Genomic DNA, 7,089 nt, shown 5'->3' with positions numbered 1-7,089 from the left:
TTGAAAATAGTTTCATAAAGTACAAAGGTCATTGTCATTGTAAACGATTGTGATGTGATATTTGACATCTGTCATGAACTACTTAAGAAGTATCAAAAGGACTCCACTGAGGTTTTTTTTTGTCATGACTGGACTGAAAATAATTTTTCGAGGTTTTTGTACCATTTGAAGTAGGTCTAAACTAATAACTTGATTCTACTCAGGTTCGTGTCTGAAATAATGCACTCAGGAGCACCCGAAGTCTTTGTCCACCAGTGAAGTCTTATTTAAAGCTGTGGCATACGATGTTTCAGTTTAAAGGAGCTACACTGAGGTCAGAAAGCCTAAACACGATAGATTTGATTTTTTTCGACTAGGGCACATGAAACGGGGAGATATGAAAAAGATAAATTAACAACGTACTCTTAAATAAATTGAAAATCGGTATGCTTGTGCATTTTTTAGATTATTTTACACGCTAAAATAATTATTTTGCAAAAACCAATGTAAGCAAATGACCTGAACTGCTTTACACACACAAGTTATTGGTCTAGGCACAAAATGGAACATTAAAAGGACTTTTTTGACATGATTGGACCAGAAATATTTTTTTCGAGATTACTGTTCCATTTGGTGTAGGTATAGACCAATATCTTGTGTGCCAAATTTCAGATCATTCGCTCACTCCGTTCTTTTATCCAGAAAAATTCTTATTGTGAAAAATTACCCAAAATTTAAAAGTGTTGCAACGCTTTTTACTAAAATCGGGCTAAGAAAAGCGCAAAATTACAATTTTCATTTTATTTCTGAATACATTTCTAAATTATCTTTTGCATATTCTTTTGTCTTTTGTGTCCCATTGTGATCTATGTGTATTACAATTTCAATTTTAGGCGTTTTGACCTCAGTGGAGTTTAATCTCGAAAATATATTTCTAGTCACGTCATGTCAAACAGCTCAGTAGAGTCCCTTTAATATGTTATTTCTATTACTGATAAAATCAGATTGAAATCACTTGACAGTCCAAGATTCCGTGCAAAACAATAAACAATACAAATTTTTATTAAGCTTATTCGAAATACTTTCATAGTGTTCGGGTGTTTTTCTTGTTCTTTTTTTAGTAGATTTAACCACATTTTATTTATAGTTTATTTTGTGGTATACCGAATGAAAATCTATTAAGCAACGTTTACAGTAATAGGGGTTTTTATTAAGCTTATTCGAAATACTTTCACGTACTTCGGGCATTTTTCTTTTATCTTTTTTTAGTAGATTTAACCACTTTTTATTTATAATTTATTTTGTGGTATACCGAATGAAAGTATATTAAGCAACGTTTACAATAAATAGAAAGTTTTATTAAGCTTATTCTAAATACTTTCATATACTTCGGGCGTTTTTCTTTTTCTTTTTTAGGTAGATTTAACCACTTTTTATTTATAATTCATTTCGTGGTATACCGAATGAAAATATATTAAGCAACGTTTACAATAAATAGAAACTTTTATTAAACTTATGCGAAATACTTTCATATACATCGGGCGTTTTTCTGTTTTTTAGACAGATTTAACCACTTCATATTTATAACTTATTTTGTGGTATACCGAATGAAAATCTATTAAGCAACCTTTTCAATAATAGGGTTTTGTTTAATTGCACATGCTTAAACAGTAAAAGACTGTTGTCGAAATTAAAAACACTGTCAGCACGTTGAAACAATAAATGTTACAATGGGACCACATTTTGACAGTCTGCATGAAAAAGCGTCAATAGATTGCCCGATCATTTGTCAAAACCTGTTTAAATTGGTCGTAAAAATGTGCTAATCACATACGGGGCATGGGTTTATAATGAACATTTGTACAGGAAATTTAAAATAAAAAAACGCCTTTTTTGTTTGAACTTTGAATAAAGAAGTGATTATTTTTTATTATTGATTTAGCATGTTAGATAATAATTGTGTGCGTGACAGTTGTGCCAACGTGCTCGAAGTGATTTATATAATTGATATTTCATTATTGAAATCCTGTAATTCGTTTGAAGGCAGATAATTGAGTGTCTTTATTTAGCGCCGTCTGTAGACGGTATGTGGAAAACACCATCCAGTCATTTTTAAAAATAAAATATTCGTCGGAAATTGGCAACATTTCATGCCTGGAATATATATTTCCCACATTTGTTTCTTTATTTTGTCTGATATATGATATCAATTATTTACTTATTTTAAAGTGTTCGATTCTAAATGATATACAATTGTTCAACCAAGTTATATCAATGTTCTTACAAATAGTATTCTTTTATGCCATAAATATTACTAAATTAGAGTTCATTTTATAAAGAAGAAGAAGAGGAAGAAGAAAAAAAAGAAGAAGAAAAAGAAGAGGAAAAGAAAGAAAGAAAGAAAGAAAGAAAGAAAGAAAAAAGAAAGAAAGAAAGAAAAAAACAACAAAAAAAAACATCAGCAACAAAGAAAACATAGCCTATATTCTACAAAATTTCGTCTTTTAAGTCATTTGAACGAATTTCCCTCTCCCACGGAATCGAAATATACCGTTTGACGATTGCACGATGGTATCGTAATTGTACATCATTGCGCACTGAGGATTGCCCAAAGATTAAGCTAAGCACATTTGACGATTTATAAGTGTGCCATTAAATGCAGTACACGTATTAGCTATTATTTAGTATAGACAGCTTGGCGATTGCATGTAGGTCTAATTAACCGCTAAAAAATTGTTCAAACGATATATATTAGTTATGTTTTAAAACAAACTATGAAAATCATGAAATTTTAAGTAGGTTTGGTTGAAATTTAGACTTATTGCAAGATACACATTTTTTATCCAAACATTGCAATATTTTGATTCTCCGTCCAATTTGGACCAATGGAAACATGTCACAAAAGCAGACTCCATAGTTTCATATACATTTTGCCAATCATCAATTGATTTTACATTTTCTACGATTGATATCGTTAATAGACTTGTCCGTCATTCAATTCTAGACAAAACGATTCATTGCTTTTGGGGAAAATATCTAAGAATGTTCCTGACTCAATAGCGGACGGTGCAGACCATGTTCAGACGGCCGGGAAGTGCCGATGATCTTGGTCTGCATGGGTCATATTAGTAGAATCCGTTGCTGTCAGTTGGCTAAGGATAAAGCAAATTCTTATCATTATATTTATGCAGTATCACACAAATAAGCTTGACTTTTAAACATCTACTCTAATTTGCATGGCGGTAAAGTTAAACAAAGTTTTACAATGCAATAAACTGTCAATGAAGGACTATAAATGTTAATATTTAACTTTTTACACTTTTCAAATATCGAACAATCATGCTTATGTCATGACAGGTTGCTGTGAATATTAAAAACCAGAACCAAAATATATGCAAATAATGGTGCAATATAATTATACGGAAACACAAATGGTACATATATATTTATAACCCTCGTGACTACTAGTTTTTTCCCGATCTTTTTATTACGTCATCTGTTAAGAGGTATCTTTTTCACCGTTATTATCTCATGACTAAAGGTTATTTTTGTTTCCTTACTTTTTTAATAAATCGTGAAAACCAAGGAAATTTTTAAATTATTTTTCGCTTCGACTTTTTTTGTAAATTTTGGTCACGAGATTATAACCCATTATTAACCGTATGTCTCTGATGTGCTTCCGTATACATTTCAGCATCCTTGTTTACTTTGAAAGGAAAATATTTTTTCTCTTTGTAAATCAATTTTCATGGTACATTCCTTTATAAACGAGGTTTATATTTCGGCACTTGTCAGTTATGAGCTTTGATTAACCGCAATATTCTAATATGCATTCGTTCGAGTAAGAAAAATCCTTTCCAGACTGTAAAAGAATGCCAATGCTTTATTCAAATGTTATTGTTTTTATTGACGCCCAATTCAAAGGTAATTAATCAAATTATCTGACTTACTTCTGGAGCACTTGATTAAGTAAAATATAATTGACACTAATGTATAGGACTTTATTATTAACTTAAAGGTACATCGCATTAATATTTATATATTCATGTATACATTGAACAAAACTTACAAACTGTATATCATCAGAAGAAAATACCGCTTAATTCAAATAATTTGTTATAAAGGGATCAAACTGTTAAAGTAAGCAAAACAGTATTTTGACTTCAATATAAAATACTGTATCACGTCAACTATACTACTTACCAAAATGCAAAAAGCAAGAGATGGCTCATCTATATGACAAAAGAGTCACGCATTAGAAATTGTAACATATGGTGGCTAAATTTGAACGCTTTTGTGCGTCGTGTTGGCGCTAGCGACAACATGACAGAGCGCGAAACGGCGCGTTGTCGGACTTTCGTCTTGTCGCTAACAATGTATGTCAAACGGTTCGTTGTCGTGCGGCGTTTTGTCGCGATGTCACATTGTCGCTCTGTTCAAATAGAAGAATTGCCTTATAAGTCAAACGACAGGGCGACATCGCGACAACGCACCGCACGACAACGCGCCGTTTGGCGTGCTTTGCTAGAGACATGACGACAAGACGACAGCGCGACCCGTTTGGCTGTTTGTCGTGTTGTCGCTAGCGACAAAAGATAATGGCGATGACGATATAGGTTGCGTTGTCGCTATCGCAACGCGCAATGTACCAAATCAGCCATCATAGCAAAACAATATACAATACAAATTTTTATTAAGCTTATTCGAAATACTTTCATAGTGTTTGGGTGTTTTTCTTTTTCTTTTTTTAGTAGATATAACCACTTTTTATTTATAATTTATTTTGTGGTATACCGAATGAAAATCTATTAAGCAACGTTTAAACAATAAATAGAACTTTTTATTAAGTTTATTCGAAATACTTTCATATAGTTCGGGCGTTCTTCTTTTTCTATTTTAGTAGATTTAACCACCTTTTATTTATAATATATTTTGCGGCATACCGAATGAAAATCTATTTTGCAACGTTTAACCAATAAATAGAAATTTTTATTATTAAGCTTATTCGAAATACTTTCATATACTTCGGGCGTTTTTTCTTTTTTTAGGTAGATCTAACCACTTCTTATTTATAGCTTATTTTGTGGTATACCGAAAGCAACGTTTACAATAATACGGTTTTGTTAAATTGCACATGCTTAAAAAAATAAAAGACTGCTGTCGAAATTAAAAACACTGTCAACACTTTGAAACAATAAATGTTACAATAAGGCCACATTTTGACAATCTGCATCAAAAAGTGTCAATAGAAGGCCCGATCATTTGTCAAAACCTGTTTAAATTGGTCATAAAAATGTGCTAATCACATACGCTGCATGGTTTTATAATGAATATAATTATGTACAGGAAATTTAAAATAAAAAAACGCCTTTTTTGTTTGAACTTTGAATAAAGAAGTGATTATTTTTTATTATTGATTTAGCATGTTAGATCATAATTGTGTGCGTGACAGTTGTGCCAACATGCTCGAAGTGATTTATATATTAATTGATATTTCATTAATGAAATCCTGTATTTCATTGGAAGGCAGATAATATGAGGAAGACACCATCTAATGACTTTTTGGAATAAAATATTCAGCGGGAATTTGGCGTCATTTCATGCCTGGAATATATATTTTCCCACGTTTGTTTCCTTAGTTTTCCTTGTCTATGATATCAGTTTTCTTTACTTATTTTGAAATGTTCGATTCTTTATGAAAAAAAAAACAACAACTGTTTAACCTAACAGCTACTACTAATAGTATTCTTTTATGCAATTGATATTATTAAATTGAAGTTTATTTTATTAAAAAGAAAACAAAACAAAAACAGCAGTAGCAGCAACAACAACAACAACATCAACAACAACAAATAATTATAAATAGCCTTTATTATACAAAATTTACCCTTTCGGCTCATTTGAACGAATTTCACCCATGGAATCGAAAAACAAAGTTTGACGATTGCACGATGGTCTTGCGACAGACTGGCGATTTCTCAAAGATTTAGCTATAGTTATATTTGAATAGCACATTTGACAATTGGTGAATGTGTCATTTCTAAGCTTGTGCATGCAGTACGCATATTAGCTATTATTCAAAATAGACAGCTTGACGATTGCATGTAGGTCTAACTATCTGTTCGACATAGACCGCTTGGCGATTGCATGTATTTCGACATAGACCTCTTGGCGATTGCATGTAGGTCTAACTATCTGTTCGACATAGACCGCTTTAACATTCCGCAAACGAAAAATAATAGCTATCTTTAAAATCAGACTGTATGAAAAGTGAATTGGAAGTAGGTTTGATTGAAAATTAGACTTATTGCAAGATACACATATTTCTATCAAAAACGTTATATGCCATATTTTGATTCTCGTCCAATATGGGCCAATGAAAAATGTCACAAAAGCAGATTTCATAGTTTCATATATGTTTTGCCAACCTTCTTAGTGATTGTGTTGCATTTTCTTTACCTTTTCTACGATGTATATCGTTAAAAGACTTGTCCATCATTCAATTCTGGATTGCTTTAGGGGAAAATATCAAAGAATGTTCTGACTCAATAGCGGACGGTGCCTACCATGATCAGACGGCAGGGAGGAGCCGATCTTGGTCTGCATGGGTCATATTAGTAAAATCCGTTGCTGCCAGTTGGCTAAGGATAAAACAAATTCTTATCTTTATTTTTAATGCAGTATTGACTTTTAAACTTCTACTCTAATTTACACGGCGGTAAAGTTTAACAAAGTTTTACAATGCAATAAACTGTCAATGAAGGACTGTAAATGTTAATATTAAACTTTTTACACTTTTCAAAAATTGAACAATCATGCTTATGTCATGACAGGTTGCTGTGAATATTAAAAACCAGAACCAAAATATATGCAAATAATGGTGCAATATATACGGAAACACAAAGGGAACATACATATTTATAAACCTCGTGACTACTAGTTTTTTCCCGATCTTTTTATTACGTCATCAGTTAAGAGGTAGCTTTTTTCACCGTTATTATCTCATGGCCAAAGGCTATTTTTTGTTACGTTACGTTTTAAATAAATCGCGGAAACCAATGATATTTTAAAATTATTTTTGGCATCGATTTTTTTGTTAATTTTGGTCAC

Source organism: Ruditapes philippinarum, unplaced genomic scaffold (genome assembly GCF_026571515.1).
Source record: "Ruditapes philippinarum isolate M1 unplaced genomic scaffold, ASM2657151v2 ctg871_1_1_1_1, whole genome shotgun sequence".
Lineage (NCBI taxonomy): Eukaryota > Metazoa > Mollusca > Bivalvia > Venerida > Veneridae > Ruditapes > Ruditapes philippinarum.
The sequence above is the reverse complement of the archived record's forward strand: the minus strand, read 5'-3'. Positions refer to the sequence as shown.